Source organism: Pristiophorus japonicus, chromosome 2, assembly GCF_044704955.1.
Source record: "Pristiophorus japonicus isolate sPriJap1 chromosome 2, sPriJap1.hap1, whole genome shotgun sequence".
NCBI classification, from domain to species: domain Eukaryota; kingdom Metazoa; phylum Chordata; class Chondrichthyes; family Pristiophoridae; genus Pristiophorus; species Pristiophorus japonicus.
This window is the reverse complement of record NC_091978.1, coordinates 191,047,404-191,071,470: the sequence shown is the minus strand read 5'-3', so window position 1 is coordinate 191,071,470 and position 24,067 is coordinate 191,047,404.

Below are 24,067 nucleotides of genomic sequence, written 5' to 3'. Positions count from 1 at the left end.
TGCTCACCGGTCATCAAAATTCATGGTGCAGCCTTGGACAACGTGGACCATTATCCATACCTCGGGTGCCTACTATCAGCAAGGGCATACATTAACGACGAGGTCCAACACTGCCTCCAGTGTACCAGCGCAGCCTTCGGTCCCCTGAGGAAGAGAGTGTTTGAAGACTAGGACCTCAAATCAATTGTTGTTCTTCTAGCTCAGCAAAAGGTACGCGGAAATGTCAGAGGAAATGTATTAGCATGGATAGAGAATTGGCTGGCTAACAGAAAGCAGAGAGTCGGGATAAATGGGTCCTTTTCGGGTTGGAAATCGGTGGTTAGTGGTGTGCCACAGGGATCGGTGCTGGGACCACAACTGTTTACAATATACATAGATGACCTGGAAGAGGGGACAGAGTGTAGTGTAACAAAATTTGCAGATGACACAAAGATTAGTGGGAAAGTGGGTTGTGTAGAGGACACAGAGATTTAGATAGGTTAAGCGAATGGCTCAGGTTTGGCAGATGGAGTACAATGTTGGAAAATGTGAGGTCATCCACCTTGGAAAAAAAAACAGTAAAAGGGAATATTATTTGAATGGGGAGAAATTACAACATGCTGCGGTGCAGAGGGACCTGGGGGTCCTTGTGCATGAATCCCAAAAAGTTAGTTTGCAGGTAATCAGGAAGGCGAATGGAATGTTGGCCTTCATTGCGAGAGGGATGGAGTACAAAAGCAGGGAGGTCCTGCTGCAACTGTATAGGGTATTGGTGAGGTTGCACCTGGAGTACTGCATGCAGTTTTGGTCACCTTTCTTAAGGAAGGATATACTAGCTTTGGAGGGGGTACAGAGACGATTCACTAGGCTGATTCCGGAGATGAGGGGGTTACCTTATGATGATAGATTGAGTAGACTGTGTCTTTACTCGTTGGAGTTCAGAAGGATGAGGGGTGATCTTATAGAAACATTTAAAAATAATGAAAGGGATAGACAAGATAGAGGCAGAGAGGTTGCTTCCACTGGTCAGGGAGACTAGAACTAGAGTGCACAGCCTCAAAATACAGGAGAGCCAATTTAAAACCGAGTTGAGAAGGAATTTCTTCTCCCAGACGTTTGTGAATCTGTGGAATTCTCTGCCCAAGGGAGCAGTTGAGGCTAGCTCATTGAATGTATTCAAATCACAGATAGATAGATTTTTAACGAATAAGAGAATTAAGGGTTCCAGGGAGCAGGCGGGTCAGTGGAGCTGAGTCCACGGCCAGATCAGCCATGATCTTGTTGAATGGCGGAGCAGGCTCGAGGGGCTAGATGGCCTACTCCTGTTCCTAGTTTTTATGTTCTTATGTTCTTATGTAAATCTATATGTAACCTTTGCCAGACCCTGGGAGGCCATTTCCATGGCTGTAATAGTATTGATGATGGTTTTTTGCTTAACGATTGACATGTTGAACACTGACTGACGATGTATCTTCATCTAAACCTAGCCACTATAAGTAACTGCGTGCAAAACTCTTGGTCAAGCACATTCCCTGGTCCTGGTCATGAAGATCTCCTAAAAATTTGGACCTGAACATTTTTGGGAAAACTACTCTTGCACCCAACATGATACAATATTTATCCACAGGCATTTCATTCCTACAAACGAAAAATGGATGAATATCTTCCTCTGATACCTGGCTTGGCCAGCCATTTGCTATGTAATCATACATCTTTGACATAACTGGATCACGTTTGGTTGCTCTGCCAATCTCTTCAGCTGTGACTGGCAGTTCATCAATGTATGAAAAATAGAACTCTTCTTCCCTATTGGGTGTAACTTATGATGGGGATGTCAACCTGGACATAGCATCAGCATTACTGTGATCAGCTGATCTCAATGTCTGTACTCAATGAGATACATATGTGCTGCTAAAATCAAAGCCCATCTCTGCATTCAGGCTGCAGCTAAGGTTGGAACTGGGGACTTTGGATGGAGAATTGCTGTCATTGGCTGAGGGTCAGTAACAATGGTAAACGTACGACCATGCCAGTATTTGTGGAACTTCTTGACCCAAAAATCAATGCCAAAGCTTCCCTTTCGATCTGCGCATAATTATGCTCACTGGCACTGAGAATTGAAGTTGGTTTACTCTTCAGTCAGCACGCCTTCGCAAGATGCCCAGTTTTCTTGACTCTGCCTTCAAATATAGACAGCTTTGAGCAATGTGTTGTCCCAGGCACTGATAGCATGACTTCAATTTACTCTTATCTTGGGCAGTTGCTGATGTCTTGGACCCAACTGCCTGTTACTTTTAATCGGCAGGCGATTCATCTCGGTTGTCTGACGACTAGAAATGGCATAAAAGTCTCGGGAGTATTGGTCGGCCATTGACATAGTTGTCTGCCAAGCTGAATCAAAAGTCAAGTTAGGGGTTGTCAACAAATTTCTGCTGATTGCTTCATTTGTCATCCCACAAACAAAGTGGTCACGCAATGCTGTCCTGAAAATTTCTGAAATTTTTAAAGCTACAATGTACTCATTGATACCCTCAACATTGAATTGATCTTGTATTCCAAAATGATAATTTTCAGCAACTTCCAGAGGCTCAGGACTGTGGTGCTGTTCTAAATTGTTTAGAAGCTCTGTCAGTGGTGTGTCCTTTGGCTTGGCGGCAACAAGCACATTTTTCAGTGTTTCATAGGACTCAGTGCCTACTTCAGTCAAGAAAATAGGCGGTTTCCTTTCTAAAACCACCCAGTTATGGTATTCATCATCGGGTACTTCGACAGTACTATTTGTGGTAAAAAACATTTCTCGCCTCTTCACATATGCTCTGAAAGTCTCTCGGTCATGATGGAATTCCTAAAATTGCTTTATTATTCCCATCGGTGCCGCCATCTGGACTCTGGCAATGTCAACATTTCAGCCAAGTATGCTTGAAATTTACCTTTGATTTTTTGCTGTTCTGCAAAACAAAGAACCTCTCAAATTTTCTGTCGGTGGGCTAGATCATCCACCAACAAAAATTTCAGCTAGGAAATCCGTTTATCCTATCCTCATTGCCAATGTGAACTATTCTTACGACATCACTAACAAACACACTATACAAGATGGCTCATATCAGAAAATCTGTCATCATGTGACATTGCCACATGAATCTTTTATTATTTACATCGCTAGTTGCATTACCACAGTAGTCCACTAATGGAGCAGTAGTCCACTAGCGGGAGCTCTATTACACTGCCCACGGCCGTCGACGTATTATTTGGGGCACTGGAGAGGCGGTGCAATGTGTTGCAACCTTCCAATGGAAGGAGGCCCATTCCTCCAGTTTTTAGAAGGCTATGGAGGAAGGTGGCCCAGCACGTCTCCACCAGGAACACAATGTCACAAGAAGTTCAGTGACCTTACTAGGCTCGTCAGGGTAAGTACCCTTTCTATGAGCATTGCAGTGCCATAATGTGAACCGCACTGTCTCGCACAATGTACAGTTTGTGCACTACCTGCTCTTTCACTATGTGTACCAGGCCATGGTCTTCATTGGTGAAAACACCATACATGTTCAGTTTCAGTTCATCAGCCATGCCCTGGCCATCCAATCGTTGCTGATCTTCTTGTTCCCTATTAGCCTGACTCCTCACAGTACTGTTTCACTCTTGATATGCGTTCACAACACTTCAGCCTCATCCTTCATATTAGGTGATTGTCACCTAATAGCACCATTCACACAGCCAATCTGCGCAGCCACGGAGAATCACAAGGAAATCTGCACACTTCCATAGAGTAGCGACTATTCAACTATGGAAGGCACATGTGGCGCACAATGAGCTGCACACCCACTCACACCTTGTAAGTGTTATTGCAGTCGAAACTGGCACACAATAGGCTCGAGCAGAGGTGCACCGGAGGAAGGGAGCCTGACATCCAGGAATTCACAGACGTGGATGAGCGAGTGTCTGCCCTCATGGGCATACCAGTTGGTGTGGCAGCGGTCAGCAAAGCCGAGCTCTCTGGGAACAGTGAAGGTATGTTAATGCCTTTTGCATTTTATGTGAGACACTTTACCCTTGATACCACATGCCTTACCCCCTTTACATATCAATGTTCAATGCCACCTCCTTTTTCCCTTCCTGCCCCCTACCCTGCTGCTACCCACAGCTGTGTGTCTTTGTGCTTACTGATGATAAGCCAGAAGCACAGCCCACCATATATAATGATGGGGGAGATGAGGTGGAAGGGGACGAAAGTGTTGTGACAGAATGGGACCCTCCATCTGCTGCACTGAGTGGGAATAGCACCTCGGTGGAAGACACACCATTCCTGGGCTTTGAAGAGCCTGAGGCTCCTGGCCCCCATGGCTGCAGCACGAGGAAAAGCTCAGGGGCCAGCACCCCGGAGGATGAGTCGGCCCATTAGTCCTGCTCAGAGACACACTAATGTGGACCTGGAGTTCGAGACTATGTCGAGAGAGTCCATGCTAATGCACCGCGAGCTCATGGGTGCATTGGAAAGGGTCCTGCAGAGCATGGATACTCTTGCTCTGAGGTGGCAGAGGACATCTCCAGCTTTGCCCATGCCTCTCAGCAGCCCATCGAGCCCATCCTAAACCGGCTCCAGAGGGATAGGATTCAATAGGCAACAGTGGAGTCCCAGAGGTGATGGCACGTGCCATGGTTGATGTGGCAGCAGGTATTACATCACAGGCCGAAGCCACACAAGGCATAAGTGATGTGATACAGTCACTGGTTGCTGGCATCAACTCTCAGACTGCTGCATTTGAAACTCAGTTTGCTGTGAGTCAGTCTCAGCTTGATGCCATGCAAACACTAACTGCTGCCATCCTCTCTGTGTTCCCCAGAGTCCAAAGGGGAAATGATGGTGCCGAAGCAGGCCAGCAATCTGTGCTCCACAGATTGCTGTAGATGCTGAGGCTCTGCCCTGGGGGAGTGGCAATGGGCCACTGGAAATGGAAGGTCCTGTCCTTGCTCAATACGACAGCATTCTGGCTCCTACCACGACCATTCCACCTTTGCATCTGCCGCTGTCTACACCCCAGCAATCCAAGATAGCTGCCACTGATGCTGAGCGGTGCAGTCCACAGCCGGGCCTTCCAGACCCAGAACTGATCCAGGGCGTCCTGCTCGGCCATCTGTAATGTCTGCCTTAAAGACGCAGCAGCCTTCAAGCAGCTTTACTGCAGGCACTGCGGCCCATTAAGAAGGAGCAGTAGGCATGGGAGAGGGGTTAAGGAAAGGGGTGGGAAATCAGAGAGCAAATCTCAATAAAGACTTTGGCCACCATGGACAGATGTCCTTATCCTGTAAATATCATTGTAAATATCTCGTAGTTGTTGTTTGACGCCTGCTCTTGGTGTATGGGTCTGGGTCAATATGGCACATGGAAGCAGGTGTAGAATTAAAAATGGTGGGGGCATTTTTACATATATTGCTGAAGTTGATTGTTTATTATACTGTTTCAAGGGGCATTTGTTACATTTTTTATTAGTTGCTGGTTAGTGGCTTTTGGTGTGCTGTTTGAGGCGAGACTTTTGATGCAGTTATTAAAATGTTCATTTGACTGTTTATATTCCTGTCTTGTGTATTAATGTGGAATTTCACCTTGATGTGCCATTATCATAGCAAAATATCAGCTGCATCCTTCAGCTTCATCCATTCTAGAGAAGCGATGCATTATGAACCGCTGACGTGTGGCCCTTGCACCGGAAGTATTGCCATGGTGCCTTCTCCATGGCTGCTGCTTTTCCTGGTGTTGCTGGCAATTTGGGGCCTCGCCAGGCTCCTATTCCTCATCCTCCTCCTCCTGAGGTGGGGCTACAATCCCCATTGGCAATGCCTGGGCCCTCATTATGGCCAAGTTGTGCATCATGCAGCACACCACAATGAATAGCAAAACCTTTTGAAGGTAGTATTGAAGGGTGTCTCCAGAGTAGTCCAGGCATTGGAATCGCTGCTTCAGCAGCCCTATTGTCTGCTCGATTATGTTGCGGGTGGCCACATGGCTGTCATTGTAGTGATGCTCCACTTGGGTGTGGGGTTGCGGAGGGAGATCATTAGCCAGGTGGCTGGGCCATATCTGTTGTCCCCGTGCAGTCTGCCACGCCCTTCCTGTCATGACTCAAACATTCGTGGCACAGTGCTCTCATGCAGGATGAACTCATCATGTGCACTGCCAGGATAGCGGGCATTCACTGCGAAGATGCACTGCGTGTGGTCACACAGCAGCTGCACATGCAGGGAGTGGTCTCCCTCTTGGTTTCGGAAGACCTTGGCATTCTGGAATGGTGCTCGCAAGGCCACGTGTGTGCAGTTAATGGTTCCTTGAACCATCAGGAAGCCCGCTATCCTGGCAAACCCACAGGTCCCAGGTCCGCTCATCCTGTTCATCCCTGCTCATTGGGAACATTAGGAACTCCATACTCCATCTGTACAGAACCTGTGTCACGTCATGCATGCAGCGATGTACAGCAAATTGAGAGACGCTGCATATGTCTCCTGATGCAGCCTGGAAGGAGCCGGAGGCATAGAAGGTCAGCACAACAACGAGTAGCACAGTGCTGGTGCCAATGTTAGGCTGCAGGTCTGGCGGCAGGAGATGGCATATCTCTGTCAGGACCTCCTTTCGGAAGTGCAACCTTCTGACACACTGCTCCTCTGATATGACGAGGTATGAGCATTGTTCCCGGTAAACTCATGGGGGTTAAGGCTTCCTGTCACGACTGTCATGTTTGTAACCTTCACATAACTGTAACCTTTATGTAACAACACTGTACACTATATACACCGGAGTAATGCACACCTTGGCCACAGGGGGTGAACTTGTGGGAGACACGCCTCACCTGGGCATCCAGGTATATAAAGGGAGGTCCCATGCAGGGTCAGCACTTCTTGGTCCTGGAAATAAAGGTTCAGGTCACGTAGTGACCTTGTCTGCAGTACTTGCCTCGTGTGATTCTACAGCAAGGTGCAAAGACACTACATTTGGTGATGAGAAACGCGAATCAACGACCCACGGGGATGGCCACCGGTAGCACAGTGGAACGGTACTGTGTTGGTGAGGGCTGGGATGATTTTATTGAAAGGCTCCAGCAGAGCTTTGTCATGAAGGACTGGCTGGGAGAGAAAGCGGCTGGCAAATGGAGGGCGCATCTACTGACCAAGATATATGCACTGATGAAAGATCTGCTCGCACCCAAGAAGCCGGTGGACAAGTCCTTTGAAGAGCTCAGCACTCAGTGAGCACCTCAAACCGATGAGTATTATACATATGGCCTGGCACCGGTTCGAAACACACCGGCGTCAGGAGGGACAAAGCATATCGGACTTCGTTGCGGACCTTCGGCGTTTGACCAGCCTCTGTAAATTCACAGGTGCCTGCAGGGGGGAGATGTTAAGAGATTTCTTCATTGATGGCATTGGTCATGCCGGGATTTTCAGGAAACTTATTGAGATCAAGGACTTGACTTTGGAAAGGGCAACGTTGATAGCTCAGATCTTCATGGCAGGGGAAGAGGAGACCAAGATAATTTACGCGCGCAGCCCTGGTTCCAACATTGCGATGGACCAGGGAGTTAACATTGTAAACGAGATTCAGAAACCCGCAGGCAGGTAAGGGCAATTCGATATCGACCAGGCAGCAACAGACTCCAGGGTGGGCCAGCAACAGAGACAATGGCAGGGGAATCGGCAATTCACGACATCACAAAGGACAATGCGTCCCGGGATGGGACCATTGACACTCAGCAACAGAATGCTCAGGAGTAATCAAAGAGACAATCAGAGAGGAATGCCAGTTAACAGTTCCTTTGTTCACAACAATCTCAGCTCATGCTGGAGGTGCGGTGGCAGACATGCTGCAAAAACCTGTAGGTTTCAGCAATTTATCTGTAGAATCTGTAACTTCAGAGGACATCTGGCCAGAATATGCAGAAAGCCCGTAGCGAGGGAAGTTTATGAGGTTGAGGAACCAGACGAGGGGTCTGCAAGGCAGGGTGATGCTTGGGGCAAGGCTATGGACGCTGAAGTCCAGCGGGTTCACGTGGCAGATGTCCACAACTCGTATACCAAAACGCTACCCATGATGCTGCAAGTTCTATTAAATGGCATACCGATACACATGGAGCTGGACAAAGGAGCCAGCCAGTCACATATGAGTGCCCAACAATTTGAAAAACTATGGCCACTCAAAGCTAACAGGCCCAAACTGGAACACATTGACATGCAGTTACATAGAAACATAGAAACATAAAAAATAGGTGCAGGAGTATGCCATTCGGCCCTTCGAGCCTGCACCGCCATTCAATGAGTTCATGGCTGAAAAAGCAACTTCAGTACCCCATTCCTGCTTTCTCGCCATACCCCTTGATCCCCCCAGTAGTAAGGACTACATCTAACTCCTTTTTGAATATATTTAGTGAATTGGCCTCAACAACTTTCTGTGGTAAAGAATTCCACAGGCTCACCACTCTCTGGGTGAAGAAGTTTCTCCTCATCTCTGTCCTAAATGGCTTACCCATTATCCTTGGACTGTGACCCTTAGTTCTGGACTTCCCCAACATTGGGAACATTCTTCCTGCATCTAACCTGTCTAAACCCATCAGAATTTTAAACATTTCTATGTGATCCCCTCTCATTCTTCTGATCTCCAGTGAATACAAGCCCAGTTGATCCAGTCTTTCTTGATATGTCAGTCCCGCCATCCCGGGAATCAGTCTGGTGAACCTTCACTGCACTCCCTCAATAGCAAGAATGTCCTTCCTCAAGTTAGGAGACCAAAACTGTACACAATACTCCAGGTGTGGCCTCATCAAGGCCCTGTACAACTGTAGTAACATCTCCCTGCCCCTGTTTGTCTTTACTAACCTTTTTCTCTTAACATATCTATAGAAAGTTTTGCAGTCCGTCTTAATGTTCCCTGCAAGCTTCCTCTCGTACTCTATTTTCCCTGCCCTAATCAAACCTTTTGTCCTCCTCTGCTGAATTCTAAATTTCTCCCAGTCCCCGTGTTCACTGCTATTTCTGGCCAATTTGTATGCCACTTCCTTGGCTTTAATACTGTCCCTGATTTCCCTTGATAGCCACGGTTGAGCCACCTTCCCTAGATCCTTGCACCAGGACCCTTGTCCTGGGAGTAACATTTGCTAATGCAGTTCGGGAGTGTTTAAAATAATATGGCAGGGGGATGGGAACCTATGCAGCGAGATAGGGCGAAGTAATATGGAGTCAGAGACAGATGGTAGAAAGGTAAAAAGCAATAGTGGAAGGCCGAGTAAACAAAGGCAAGAAACAAAAAGGGCCATACTACATCATAATTCTAAAAGGACAAAGGGTGTTATAAAAACAAGCCTGAAGGCTTTGTGTCTTATGCAAGGAGTATCCGTTATAAGGTAGATGAATTAACTGTGCAGGGAGGCAACATACCATCCTGGAGTCTCGGTTGTGGCTGCAGAAACTCCTATCTATTCCCCTTACAATAGAGTCCCCTATCATTATAGCTCTCCCACTCTTTTTCCCACCCTTCTGTGCAGCAGAGCCAACCATGGTGCCATGAACCTGGCTGCTGGTGCCTTCCCGTGGTAAGTCATCTCCCCCAACAGTATCCAAAACGGTATATCTGTTTTGGAGGGAGATGACCGCAGGCGACTCCTGCACTACCTTCCTGATCTTGCCTTGTCTCTTGGTCACCCATTCACTATCTGTCCTAACCCTTACCTGTGGTGTGACCAACTCACTAAATGTGCTATCCACAACATTGTCAGCATCGCGCATGCTCCAGGGCGAGTCCATCCACAGCTCCAGTGCCGTCATGCGGTCAGTCAGGAGCTGCAGCTGGACACACTTCACGCGCACATAGTAGTCAGGGACACTGGAAGCGTCCCTGACTTCCCACATAGCACAGGAGGAGCATGACATGGGTCCAAGCTCTCCTGCCATGACTTAACCCTTAAATTAATTTACTTAAAATTTACTTAAACACCAAACAGCTACTTAGTAGTTTGCTGCCAATTAAACCAATCTAAAAGTCAGTCTAAAAGAGAGTACACCAGAGAGATCATTCCAGTACTAGGCAGTGCAAACTTGGTGGTCACACACAATGGATCAGAGAACTAGCTGCCACTCTGGATTGTCCCGGGGAATGGTCCCGCGCTCTTGGGGAGGAGCTGGTTAGCCGAGATGAACTGGAAATGGGGGGATATGCATGCCATTTCATCTGTGGAGTGAAGTTCATGCTCACAGGTCCTACAAAAATTCACATCACTTTTTCAACCAGGTGTCTGGACTTTCAAGGGCACCAAAGCAGTGATACGCATCACCCCGGATGCCAGACCAGTGCACCACAAAGCCAGAGCCGTGCTGTATGTGATGCGTGAGAGAATTGAGAATGAGTTGGACAGGCTGCTAAGAGAGAGCATAATTTCGCCTGTTGAATTCAGTGACTGGGCAAGCCCCATCGTTCCTGTTCTCAAAGCGGATGGCTCGGTCAGGTTTTGTGGCGACTACAAGGCCACCATCAACCGAGTGTCATTACAGGACCAATACCCGCTTCCGAGAGCGGAGGATCTTTTTGCCATGCTGGACTGCTACATGACTCAGGAACTGGCTGAAGAATCCAAGCTTCTGACTACCATCACTATGCACAAGGGGCTATTCATTTACAACAGATATCCGTTCGGCATTCATTCAGTAGCCACTATCTTCCAGAGGAACATGGAAAGCTTGCTCAAATGCATCCCTGGAACAATCATATTCCAAGATGACATCCTAATCATGGGTCGAGACACCGAGGAACACCTCCACAACCTGGAGGAGGTGCCATGCCGACTGGACCGGGTAGGCTTGTGACTAAAGAACTCCAAGTATATGTTTTTGGCCCTAGAGGTCGAGTTTTTGGGCAGGAGGGTTGCTGCAGACGGGATCCGGCCTACCAAATCCAAAACGGAGGCGATGCGTCGTGTGCCCAGGCCCGGCAACACATCGGAGTTGCGGTCATTTCTGGGACTATTGAATTACTTCGGGAACTTTCTGCCGAACTTAAGTACATTGTTGGAGCCGCTGTACGTGCTCCTGCATAAGGGTTGTGAATGGTTTTGGGGGGACTGTCAAGAATGGGCATTCTATCGGGCGCGGAATCTGCTTTGTTCTAACAAGCTGTTGACCTTGTACAACCGCTGTAAGAAATTGGTTTTAACGTCTGATGCATCATCCTATGGGGTTGGGTGCGTGTTGCAGCAGAGTAATGATGAGGGCCAACTCCAACCTGTGGCTTATGCCTCCAGGTCGCTCTCCCAGGCAGAACAGGGATACGGGATGGTTGAAAAGGAAACACTCGCATGTGTCTATGGGGTGAAAAAGATTCACCAGTACCTTTTCGGCAGAAGCTTTGAGTTAGAAACGGACCACAAGCCGTTAACATCCCTGTTGTTCGACAGCAAGGCTGTCAATGCTAATGCGTCAGCTCACGTACAGCGGTGGGCCCTCACGCTGATTGCGTATGAGTACACCATATGGCACCGGCCAGGCACCGAAAATTGCACTGACGCGCTCAGCAGGCTCCCACTGGTGACCATCGAGGGGGCGTTGGAGCAAAGCAAGGAAATGGTCATGGCCGTTGAGGCTTTCGACACCGCAGGCTCCCGCATCACAGCCCGCCAGATCAAAATCTGGACCATCAGAGATCCCCTCCTATCCCTGATAAAGAAATGTATTCTGACTGGGGATTGGGCGCCCGCATACGGAACATGGCCTGAAGAAGTCAGACCGTTTCACAGATGGATGGATGAACTCTCCATCCAAGCCGACTGCCTGTTATGGGGCAGCCGGGCAGTCATGCCCCAGAAGGGAAGGGAAGCATTCATCAGGGAACTCCACAGCGAGCACCCAGGCATCGTGCTAATGAAAGCCATTGCCCGGTCACATATATGGTGGCCGGAAATTGACTCAGGCCTGGAACACTGGGTTCTCAGGTGCATGACATGTGCCCAGCTGGGCAATGCCCCCAGGGAGGCCCCACTCAGCCCGTGGCCCTGGCCCAGCAGGCCATGGTCACGTATTCATGTAGACTACGCGGGCCGTTCATTGGAAAAATGTTCCTGATTGTTGTCGATGCATACTCAAAATGAATCATCTTGAATTCGTGCATGACATCTACCACCGTGGAGAGTCTGCATACGGTCTTTGCGAAACATGGCTTGCCGGACATCCTGTTTAGTGACAAGGGCCTGTGTTTCACTAGCTATGAATTCCAGGAGTTTATGTCTGGCAATGGTATCAAACACGTCTGGACAGCACCGTCCAAGCTGGCTTCCAATGGCCAGGCGGAACGTGTGGTTCAAATCATAAAACAGGACATGCTCAGGATTCAAGGGCCCTCCCTTCAGTACCGCCTATCGCACCTCCTGCTGGTCTACAGGTCCCGTTCGCATTCGCTCATGGGAGTCCCGCCCCGGAACTACTCATGAAACGCATGCTTAAAACGCGGCTGTCCCTCATTCACCCAGCCCTGTCAGACATTATTCAGGGCAAGCGCCAGTCCCAAATCGATTGCCATATTCGCAACTCAGTGGGGAGATGCATAGAAATCGACGACCCGGTATTCGTTCTCAATCATGCTTTGGGACCCAAGTGGCTTGAGGGTACTGTAATTGGCAAAGAGGGGAATAGGGTGATAGTGGTCAGACTTAACAATGGGCAGATATGCCGCAAACATCTGGACCAAGTAAAGAAAAGGTTCAGCATGGACATTGAGGAATCTGAGGAAGATCATGAGATGTCACCCACACCACTGCCAGTGAACGAGCAACAAGGACATTCACCAGCAGGCACAGTCCCTGCAGCCAACCCGGACAGGCCGGAATCACCTCAGGCAACAGAGACGCATGCCAAGGCCCAACCACCAGAGCCCCAACTGCGGTGCTTCACGAAAGAGTGTCGACCGCCTGAAAGACTCAATCTTTGACCCAAAGACATTGGGGGGAGGTGATGTCATGTTTGTAACCTTCACATAACTGTAACCTTTATGTAACAACATTGTACACCGTATACACCGGAGTAATGCACACCTTGACCACAGGGGGTGAACTTGTGGGAGACAATCCTCACCTGGGCATCCAGGTATATAAAGGGAGGTCCCACGCAGGGTCAGCACTTCTTGGTCCTAGAAATAAAGATTCAGGTCACATAGTGACCTTGTCTGCAGTACATGCCTCGTGTGATAGCAAGGTGCAAAGACACCACACTGACATCTGTGGGGTCTCCTCTGTTGTGGGCTGACTTGGCCAACAGCCCCTCTATCTTGATGCCGCCTAACAAGAAGAAGCATGTAGAAGGTGACATTGGCGTGCTAGTCATGCATCCATTTAATTCTCAAAGACAAGTTGCTTGGAACGTGTAAGGTCAGACAAATGTGCCGCTGAAAAGTAAGAGCTTCATGCACCATGCTCTGCCAAAATGTTGCACTCACAGTGACCTTCAATGAATCCGGTTGCTCTTCCCTTCAAATAGCCTCCAGGTATTGCCTAAAAAAGGTGGGACTGCCTGGTTTCTGCGGCATGTTCAGCGACAGACGCTAAATGAGGCGGTCACACCTAATTCTGCAAGTGGGGCGCTAGCAGGTCGATGCACGCATATTGACGTTATGATCTGACTGAAGTTAGATGGCGAAGCGATAGCGTTTTGCACTGCCAGTTAACCTGAACCAAATTTTCTGGCGGGATGCTACAATCTGTGCGGCTGGGCGGTATAGCCTATTGAGACGCATTAACGCCCCTCCGGGGTACTAAATGAAGCACTACACAACCAAATTTCTCACCCCATCTCTTTATGAAGTGTAAACTGTCTTTAAAATGCCAGATTTTTCATATATTTCCTGCGCCCCTACAGGGTGAGCTGCCAATTATGAGCTTGAGCAGCACTGACTATAGAAATGAGGCACACACCTGAAAATGCCAGAGGGTTTGGGACAATGTAGCAGATGCCCACTTATCATCTATTTTGGACGATACTTGAAAATCATCCCATAAATTCTGAATAGTTCTCAATGGGGGCTCTTATACTTGATAACTGTAATCTATTTTATCCTGTTGATTAATTACTGACAAGTCTTTCTCACTCATTTTAGAAAGCAACAGTTTCCTTCAGCTATTGATTTCAATTATCTTGCAGGATTATAGTAATGAAGTTATCACATTGCAAAAGTAGTCCCACCAGCAAAACAATAACATTGAAGGAGTACTGTGCAATCACAATGAAAGCCCTCTGAGCATCTATTCAGGGAAAAGAGAAACATAGCTGCATGCAATATAAGCATCCATCTGGAGAAGCAAAGATAATTTATCTTCAAGTCAAAATACAGAGAAACCAGTAGCATCAATCCAGAAGCCAACAATATTCATCTGGGAAATACAAAAGCATTGATCAAGGAGCCAGCAACACCACTTCAATGAAGTCAGGAAAATTGATCCAATGCCCATTAACATCTCCTGAGTGAAGCCTGGTTATGTTGATTTAGGGAGTTATACTGTCCATCTGGAAGGAATCATCCATTTCAGGGAGTCAGCAGTGTACCTCTGAGTAGACTATTAATATCAATTCTGAAATCTGAAGTTCCATCTGTTGAAACCGAGGGTATCAGTCCAAGGTGCTGTCGCATCTGTGTGAAGTTCAAGTTTAGATCAGAAAATCTGTTTTCCACATGGTAAGGCCAGGAACAATCTGGTTTAACTCCCATCTGTAAAAGCCAGGTACCTTGATTGAGGAATAAACAACAATCATTGTGAAAACTTGTAGGAAACTGTAATTGAAAGAGCCTGCAGAACTATTACAGTATTATTTTAAAACCTGGCATGTAAGCAACACTTCATGTAAATATAGGAGTAGATTTTGTAAGGGGAGCTTGGGGTTTGGGTTCGAATCCACACTCCCCTGGGGTTCTGTACATGCGATTTATGAGGATGGGTGAGTAATGAAGCACCAGACACAGTGGGTAAGAGTACAAAAAGCTAATGTTGTTTATTTAGAATAACAAACACCAAGATAGAGGGCATAGGAAGAGGTCATAAAATGGCAGTAATGGCAAAATCTCATTCAACAACACGAAAAATCTCGCAACAGGGAAGGGGAAAATAAGAGGTTAAAACATTCCACTTACACACAACCACACCTCCCACTCCCACCCTTCTTACCAATTCCTATCCTAAATTGAGGGGGTTTGGGCTTTACTCACAATCCTATCACTCCGGGGTTCTGGGAGCACTTATTTCAGCTCGGGGTCCCTCTGGGGTGGATTTTACGTTGTTGGTCGGTTTGGTTTTCCTCCTCGATGTTGCGTCGGTTTCTTCTCTTTGCCTTTCACTTGGCTCCTAAGCAAAAAGCTGCTGGAGTTAAGCACACCTTCCCCAGAGCGAGGGCCTGTGAAAAGCTGACTCAATTCCCAAAAGCTGACGCCCACCTCCAAAAGCTGACTCTCACTGCTCCTTCCTCACTCCAGCTGCTTCCACACCCTGCTGCTTCTACCATCCCGGTGGTTCTGTAGGTCCTATAACCAATTTAGTTCTGGCCTTTTCGCGCTCAAACTCAGTTGGTGGTCCATTGTGTAAGTTTGGGTGGGGAGATAGCTTTCAATATTTAATCAGAAGATGTCACAGGTATAGGTAGGTGTGAGGACAGGGGTATTGTTTCAGTGCACATTGATGCCTCAACATCTGCTCGTCCATTGTAACAGTCCTGGGAGTCAATCAGTTTGGGCCTCCCCTTTGATGGGCCATTAGGTAGATGATGGTTCACATTCATTCGGGGTGAGTCATATTTTCAAACTCGGCCGGGGAGTCCTCATTGGTTGAGGATCTCCCCGCTTCAGGCCTGACTTGACCCCTGATTGGCCTGCCAGAATACACTTTTCCCCCATTGGCCAGTGCCTCTGTCTCGCTTGTGAGCCAGACTCCACAATGTCTGTATCTGCCCACACGTTTCCCAGCCTGCCTGGTCTGAGGATTTTACTTGGCCAAAATTGTTAATTTAACATGTATAGGATGATCCCATGGTAGTTTTCTTGTCCTTAGGGTGTTTCAATAAAATGCAGCCGTGGATTTTCGAACCTTACAATTTACAGGCACACATGAATATTAAACATTGCAACTTATGATAAGAGCTAGGTTGCAGAGAGTAAAAACTTGTAATAAAGAATTGGATATCTCAATGTGTTAGATTAGCATTCGAGATTACTGAGAAAAATTAGGTTCTACTCTTCATTATAAATGAATGTGAGGCTGCGATGGATCTTGTCCAGTTTATATTGGAATAATTCTCAAACATTAGATAGTTCATTTATCTCTAGATCAATTGAGGCTGAAAATCTGAAGTAGCAATGCCAGGATCTAAATCACCAATCTTGGGACTCAATTTTCCCAAGTCATTTGCGCCATTTTTTCTGGCATAAATATTCAATTTAAAGTTTCCCCCTGGAATCTGCGGCGCTTTAGTAATGATTTTTCTACGTTAGGTTTTTTTCACGACAAAGGGGACGTTCCCTCATGTCTGCGTAAGTTTTCAGCATTTTTCGCAGTTTGCCCAAATTTTTTTTATCCAAGGTCGGCCGATCTGGCCACTCCCGAAAAACCTTCTGGTGAGTTAACAGAAAGCAGCGCACATTGAAAAATTGGCACTGAAAGACACCATTGTTTTTCATCGAAGTTTTTGGAGGGAGTCTCTAAAACTTGAAATATCCATAATAAAGTTCAACTGTTTTTTTACCTTACATGGAGTATATGGAAGGTTCTTGGATTTCTGAATTTTCAATTTTTGTTTACTCACATGCCACCACCAAATGTCTTCAAGCAGAGTTGGAGGGGGTTCATAGCATTGGCCGTCAGAATTGGCCCCGTGCTTCTGCACTGAGCCCAGGGAGGGAGGTGGCGATTGGAAGGCTGCTGCACTAGGCACAAGACTGCAATGAGTTTGGGGGAGGGGGGAGAAAGGGAGAAGTCACAAGATTGCAATTAGTTTGGGGGAGGGGAGGTGGGGGAGGAGAAGTCACAAGACCTGAGTGTGGTCCATCCATACAGACCTTGGGGTGAGAGAACAAATAACCTGTCCTGCCTGCCTGCCTTCCTGCTGTTTTGAGCTTCTTGCAAATGTAAAAGTTAACTATGGGGGCAATAATGACAATGCCATAACTTATGCGAGCCTTCTGCATGATGGTGATATGTAGGAGACAATTGATCGACGTCATTGCATGAGGAAAATCAGAGCCCACATGGTGCTGGGCAGGCGGCCTTAGCCACCTCTGGTATATCGAGACAGGCATTTGTACCGGAGTGATGCAGACTGTCTGAAGGCTGCGTTTCCAAAAATAAGTTGTAACTGAGATCTGTGAGTTGGTGAAAGCAGACCTGCAACCTAGAAGTGTCAGGAAGACTGCTTTATCAGTTGAAATGAAGGTTACAGCTGCACGTTCATTCTATGCCTCCGGATCGTTTCAAGCTACAACAGGGCATGTGTGCCATCTCTCAACATGCAACACATTGTAAGGTCTGGCATGTAAGAAACACTTAATAGATTTGGCATTCGGCAGGTGACAGCTGCAGTATATGCATGGAGGAATGACACCCAAGCAATGCGTGACATGGCTGTGGGCTTCTCCAGGATTGCTGGCTTCCCAAAGGTACAGAGCTGCATTGATTGTACCCACATCGCCTTTTGAGCACCTTTGGAAGATTCTGAGATGTACAGGAACAGAAAAGGCTTCCATCCATTAATGTACAGCTCGTGTGTGCCGATATGCACCGCATCATGACAGTCGATGCAAGATAGCCTGGGGAGCACCCATGATGCATTCATCCTACGCAAGAGCTGGCTGTACCCTTTGTCTCCCAGGGCAGAGCTGGCTACTGGGAGACAAAGGATACGGCCTCACCACCTGGCTCATTACGCCCCTACACGTAACCCGGACTGAAGCTGACCGGAAATACATCAAGTCGCACATTGCGATGCACAGCATCATGGAGAGGACCATTGGCATCTTGAAACAGCATTTCCGATGCCTGGACCATTCCGGAGGCTACTTGTTATACTTCCCTGAGATTGCCGGTCAGTTCACTGTTGTGTGCTGCATGCTGCATAACTTAGCCATCATGAGGCAGCAGCAGCTGATAGGAGAAGATTCACCTGAGGTGAGAGTGGCTGATGATAATGATGAGGAAGATGCAGATGACGATGAGGAGGAGGAGGATGAGGAAGCTATGCAAGTACCTGAACCCGAAGCAAGACAGCGGAAGAGGGCGCGCTGTTGTGCCCTGTTAACGATTGCTCGAGCCTTAGAAACATAGAAACATAGAGACATAGACACATAGAAATTTGTTGCAGGAGCAGGCCATTCGGCCCTTCGAGCCTGCACCACCATTCAATAAGATCATGGCTGATCATTCAACCTCAGTACCCCGTTCCTGCTTTCTCTCCATACCCCTTGATCCCTTTGGCCATAAGGGCCATATCTAACTCCCTTTTGAATATATCTAACGAACTGGCCTCAACAACTCTCTGCGGCAGGGAATTCCACAGGTTAACCACTCTCTGAGTGAAGAAGTTTCTCCTCATCTCGGTCCTAAATGGCTTACCCCTTATTGTTAGACTGTGACCCTTAGTTCTGGAACTCCCCAGCAATGGGAACATTCTTCCTGCCTCTAACCTGTCCAATCCCATCAGAAATGTATATGTTTCTATGAGATCCCCTCTCATTCTTCTAAACTCCAGTGGATACAAGCCCAGTTGATCCAATATCTCCTCATATGTCAGTCCTGCCATCCCGGGAATCAGTCTGGTGTACCTTCGCTGTACTCCCTCAATAGCAAGAACGTCCTTCCTCAGTTTAGGAGACCAAAACTGAAAACAATATTCCAGGTGTGGCCTCACCAAGGCTCTGTACAACTGCAGTAAGCCTTCCCTTCTCCTGTACTCAAATCCTTGAGCTATGAAGGCCAACAAGCGATTTGCCTTCTTCACCGCCTGCTGTTTCTGCATGCCAACCTTCAATGACTGATGTACCATGACACCCAGGTCTCGTTGCACCTCCCCTTATCCTAATCTGTCATCACTCAGATAATATTCCGTCTTCCTGTTTTTGTCATAAAAGTGGATAACCTCACATTTTTTTCACATTATATTGCATCTGCCATGCACTTGCCCGCTCACCTAACCTGTCCAAATCACCCTGCAGCCTGTTAGCATCCTCCTCACAGCTCACACCACCACCCAACTTAGTGTCATCTGCAAACTTGGAGATATTACCTTCAATTCCTTCATCTAAATCATTGATGTATATTGTAAATAGCTGGGGTCCCAGCACTGAACCCTGTGGCACCCCACTGGTCGCTGCCTGCCATTCTGAAAAGGACTCATTTATTCTGACTCTCTGCTTCCTGTCTGTCAACCAGTTCTCTATCCACGTCAATACATTACCCCCAGTACCATGTGCTTTAATTTTGCACACCAATCTCTTGTGTGGGACCTTGTCAAAAGCCTTTTAAAAGTCCAGATACACCACATCCACTGGTTCTCTCTTGTCCACTCTACTAGTTACATCCTCAAAAAATTCCAGAAGATTTGTCAAGCATGATTTCCCTTTCATAAATCTATGCTGACTTGGACCGATCCTGTCACTGCTTTCCAAATGCACTGCTACTTCATCTTTAATAATTGAGTTCAACATTTTCCCCACCACCGATGTCAGGTTAACCTGTCTATAATTCCCTGTTTTCTCTCTCCCTCCTTTTTTAAAAAGTGGTGTTATATTAGCTACCCTCCAGCCCATAGGAACTGATCCAGAGTCAATAGAATGTTGGAAAATGATCACCAATGCATCCACTATTTCTAGGGCCATTTCCTTAATACTCTGGGATGCAGCCTATCAGGCCCCAGGGATTTATTGGCCCTCAATCCCATCAATTTCCCTTACACAATTTCCTGACTAATAAGTATTTCCTTCAGTTCCTCCTTTTCGCTAGACCCTCAAACCTCTAGTATTTCCAGAAAGTTATTTGTGTCTTCCTTAGAGAAGACAGAACCAAAGTATTTATTCAATTGGTTTGCCATTTCTTTGTTCCCCATTATAAATTCACCTGATTCTGGCTCCAATTGACCTACGTTAGTCTTCACTAATCTTTTTCTCTTCACATATCTATAGAAGCTTTTGCAGTCAATTTTTATGTTCCCTGCAAGCTTCCCCTCATATTCTATTTTCCCCCTCCTAATTAGACCCTTTGTCCTCCACTGCTGAATTCTAAATTTCTCCCTGTCCTCAGGTTTACTGCTTTTTCTGGCCAATTTATATGCCTCTTCGTTGGATTTAACACTATCCCTAATTTCCCTTGTTAGCCATGGTTGAGGTACCTTTCCCATTTTATTTTTACTCCAGACAGGGATGTACAATTGTTGAAGTTCATCCATGTAATCTATAAATGTCTGCCATTGCCTATCCACTGTCAACCCTTTAAGTATCATTTGCCAGTCTATCCTAGCCAATTTAGTCTCATACCATCGAAGTTACCTTTCCTTAAGTTCATGACCCTAGTCTCTGAATTAACACTGTCACTCTCCATCTTAATAAAGAATTCTACAATATAATGATCATTCTTCCCCAGGGGGCCTCGCACAACAAGATTGCTAATTAGTCCTCTCTCATTACACAACACCCAGTCTAGGATGGCCAGCTATTTAGTTGGTTCCTCGACATATTGGTCTAGAAAGCCATCCCGAATACACTCCAGGAAATCCTCCTCCACCGCATTGCTGCCAGCTTGGTTAGCCCAATCTATATGTAGATTAAAGTCCTCCATGATAACTGCTGTACCTTTATTGCACGCATCCCTAATTTCTTGTTTGATGCCATCCTCAATCTCACTACTACTGTTTGGTGGTCTGTACACAGCTCTCACTGGCGTTTTCTACCCTTTGGTATTCCGCAGCTCTACCCATACAGATTCCACATCATCCAAGCTAATGTCCTTCCTTACTATTGCATTACTTGTGCCAGCAGCTCATCCGTGAACGCTTTACTGCCTGAAGGCTCAGCGACAACTATTCCACATGGACCATGGTTACTGTTTGGACCTGTGCTGTAATGTCGTGTTGTGTTAATGGAACAAATAATGGAAATTATTATTCTTTAGTTCAAAAAGCTGTGTTCATAATCGAAAAAATAATGGAAATGATTCTTCTTCCTGAGTTCCAAAAGTTGTGTTACTAATGGAACAAATAATGAAAATGATTCAGATGTAATGTAAAATATATTTTATTCAAAAGTTTAACAAACAGTTCTTTGTAATTAACTTAACTTTAATAACATTATTCTGGTATTAAACTTTAAAGTTTTCATTTATGATCATTTAAAAACTTTAAGATCACTTACTAACTTTTAAATTTGTAAATTTAAATAACTTACAAAAATCTTTTAATTTGAGAACGGCAGTTACAACAGTAACAATAATAATAACAACAACAACGCAGCAGCAAAGAAAGGCTACACCCATCTCTCCTCCCCCTTATTCTAAGACCGCCCACCATGCTTGTTCTTGGTGACTCCACCATCCCTGCCCGCAGGCGGTGGCGCAGTATTTCTGGGATTGGTACCAAGCATATTCTTTCTAAGATCTCGGGTAGTGCTCACCGGTTGAGGGATGAGGGGGAGGGGGTGGGGCGGCAATGTTTGAGGGCCTGGTTTTGGGCTCTTCTGAGGCTGGTGTGGTGATTGGAGTGCAGCTGATTCTGTCAATGGTCACAGAGTCTGGGCTTGTTCCCTTATTGTAGCAGCTAACTGCAACGTGCCGTCCTTCATGCACTCTGACAGTGTCTCAATGACCAGCAACATTCCCTCCCTCATGTTCAGTGACAGCCCATCAGCTACCTGTGATATTCCCTCCCTCATAGTCACTGACACGGTTTCAGCTGACTGAGATATTCCCTCACTCATTGTCCCGACATCGTTCCTATTTCTCATGAGATTGCTGTTACTTCTCCCGACAGTCCCGCTACCTCATCACCCACCCACTGATGAAGCCCAGGACTGATCGCGTGAGGTCAATACTCTCCCCACTCATTGCCATCATCTGAACAACATTGATTAGTTCCTGCATCTCAGGAGAGCGCAGTCCAGCTCTCCTTCCCCTCCTCCCCACTGGTGTGGCTCGCACCCCACCCCTGGAACCTATAGCCTCGGACATTAGGAAACCATGGAATGTCCCACCAACAATCAAACCAGTAGTCACGGAAGGGGCTGGCACCTCAATGGGTGGCACCTGCACCTTCACCAAAGTCAGTAAAACAGTGAGGGCTGCATTCATCTCCATCCCCTCCACCTCACCCTCATCCCCATGCTCTTGGTCTGGAGGGTGGGATTGGAAGACGTTCTCCTCTTCAGGCTCATCCTCGATGGAATCTTCTTTTGCATTGTCAGGGTCGGCCTCAATTCTGCAAAATATAACAGAACACAGAGAAATTGTTAGCAGCAGAGGAGGGGGCAGGGTGGCTGGCATGAATAGGCTCACACATTGCAGGCCAGGCAGCAGGCTGATTGGAAGGACTACGATGAATGATAGCACATTACATCAACCGAAGCGGAGCTGACGGAGACATCCCCAGGAACTGATGTATGGCTAGCCTGCGCAGTACCTAACATTTGGCAAAGCCAGACTGTGGGATTTGCAGGATTTACCCTCTCCCTCGAGTGTGGGCCTAGCTTGTGCAGTGGTGGTTGCTTTTCTCCAGCCAGAACCCATCAAAGCAGCGACCCTCTCTTCCAAAAGTGTCAGTGGGTGCAGATTTGCCGGGCCGCCTCCTATTCAAGTTCCTTCCCTATTATTATATGCCACCTTCCTCGGCAAAGAGGAAAATTCAACTTTTTAGAGAGGGTGTCTTTCTGCTGGTGGGACATATACAGCCAGTCACATTTACAATTGCAATTGCATTGAATAAATGAAAATATTGCTTACACTAACGACTTGACCAAGGTCCTGCCATTTCTTTTTACACTGGCCTCCAGGGCTTGTTGTGGTCACCATTGCGCAATAATCTTCTGCAACTTGGTTCCAGCATTTCTTCATTTCTTTGGGTGGAATTTTTATGTGATCTCTGCTGGTGTCCAGCTCCTATCATCTAGTCTCAATCACAATAACTAATGCCTCCATTTCGTCCTGTCAGAAATTCTTGGTCCTTGCACTGCATTGCATCTTGTATTGCTGCGGATCCGATTTTTCCAATGCTCTCACACAGCATTCAATGTTCTCACACACACAACTGGCTCTTTAAAAATGGCCGATTGCCAACCCGGAGCTGTACTGCGCATGCGCGTCCATTGAAATAAAGTCAAAAACTTCACTTTTTTTGTCACGCAAGCACAGAAGGTGCGGCATCGTTTGTCGGTGCAGACAGCAGATTCCACCCCCCGAAGTGACTGGACAGGCTGCCCAGCATCAAATTTTAATTATACATCGGGGAAACTTTAGCAAAATATTTCTGGCACATTTTTGGCCTAGAAAAACGACAATATGCCAGAAAACAGGCTTGGGCAAAATTGAGCCCTTAGTATTAGGTTATCTCACTCAAGTCTGGTACTCATCATGTCCCAGTATTCATCAAATGTTGACATCCAGACTAAGCCTCGGGCTGGATTTTTTGATCTCTTGGTCAGTGACGTGACCGCTGCTACTGGGTTCTCTTTAGGAACTTCAGCTTTTCTTTGTTGCTTCGAGCTAACATTAAAAAGGCGGCTGGTCCTTACATTAGCAGCATCTGAAACATCTAAAGGTTAGTTTAATACTAGGGAATTAACTAGTTGAATGTACTCACTTCAGTCTCAACCAGTGAGCCACATGACTTCAGCAACTGTTTTTGTTAAGATTCATGTCCATTCTTGTGGCACAAAAGCACTTCAGAAAGCAGCTTTATGAATAGACCACTGCTGTGATCTATAATCTTTCTTCCTTGCATATTTCTCCAGAAGATAAGTAAATTGGGTGCAGCGACCCTGGAAATTCTCAAATGTTGCTGACAATACAGGCAGTAGCATATCTGAAAAAATAGCAATGTATCATTTGTTTTCAGC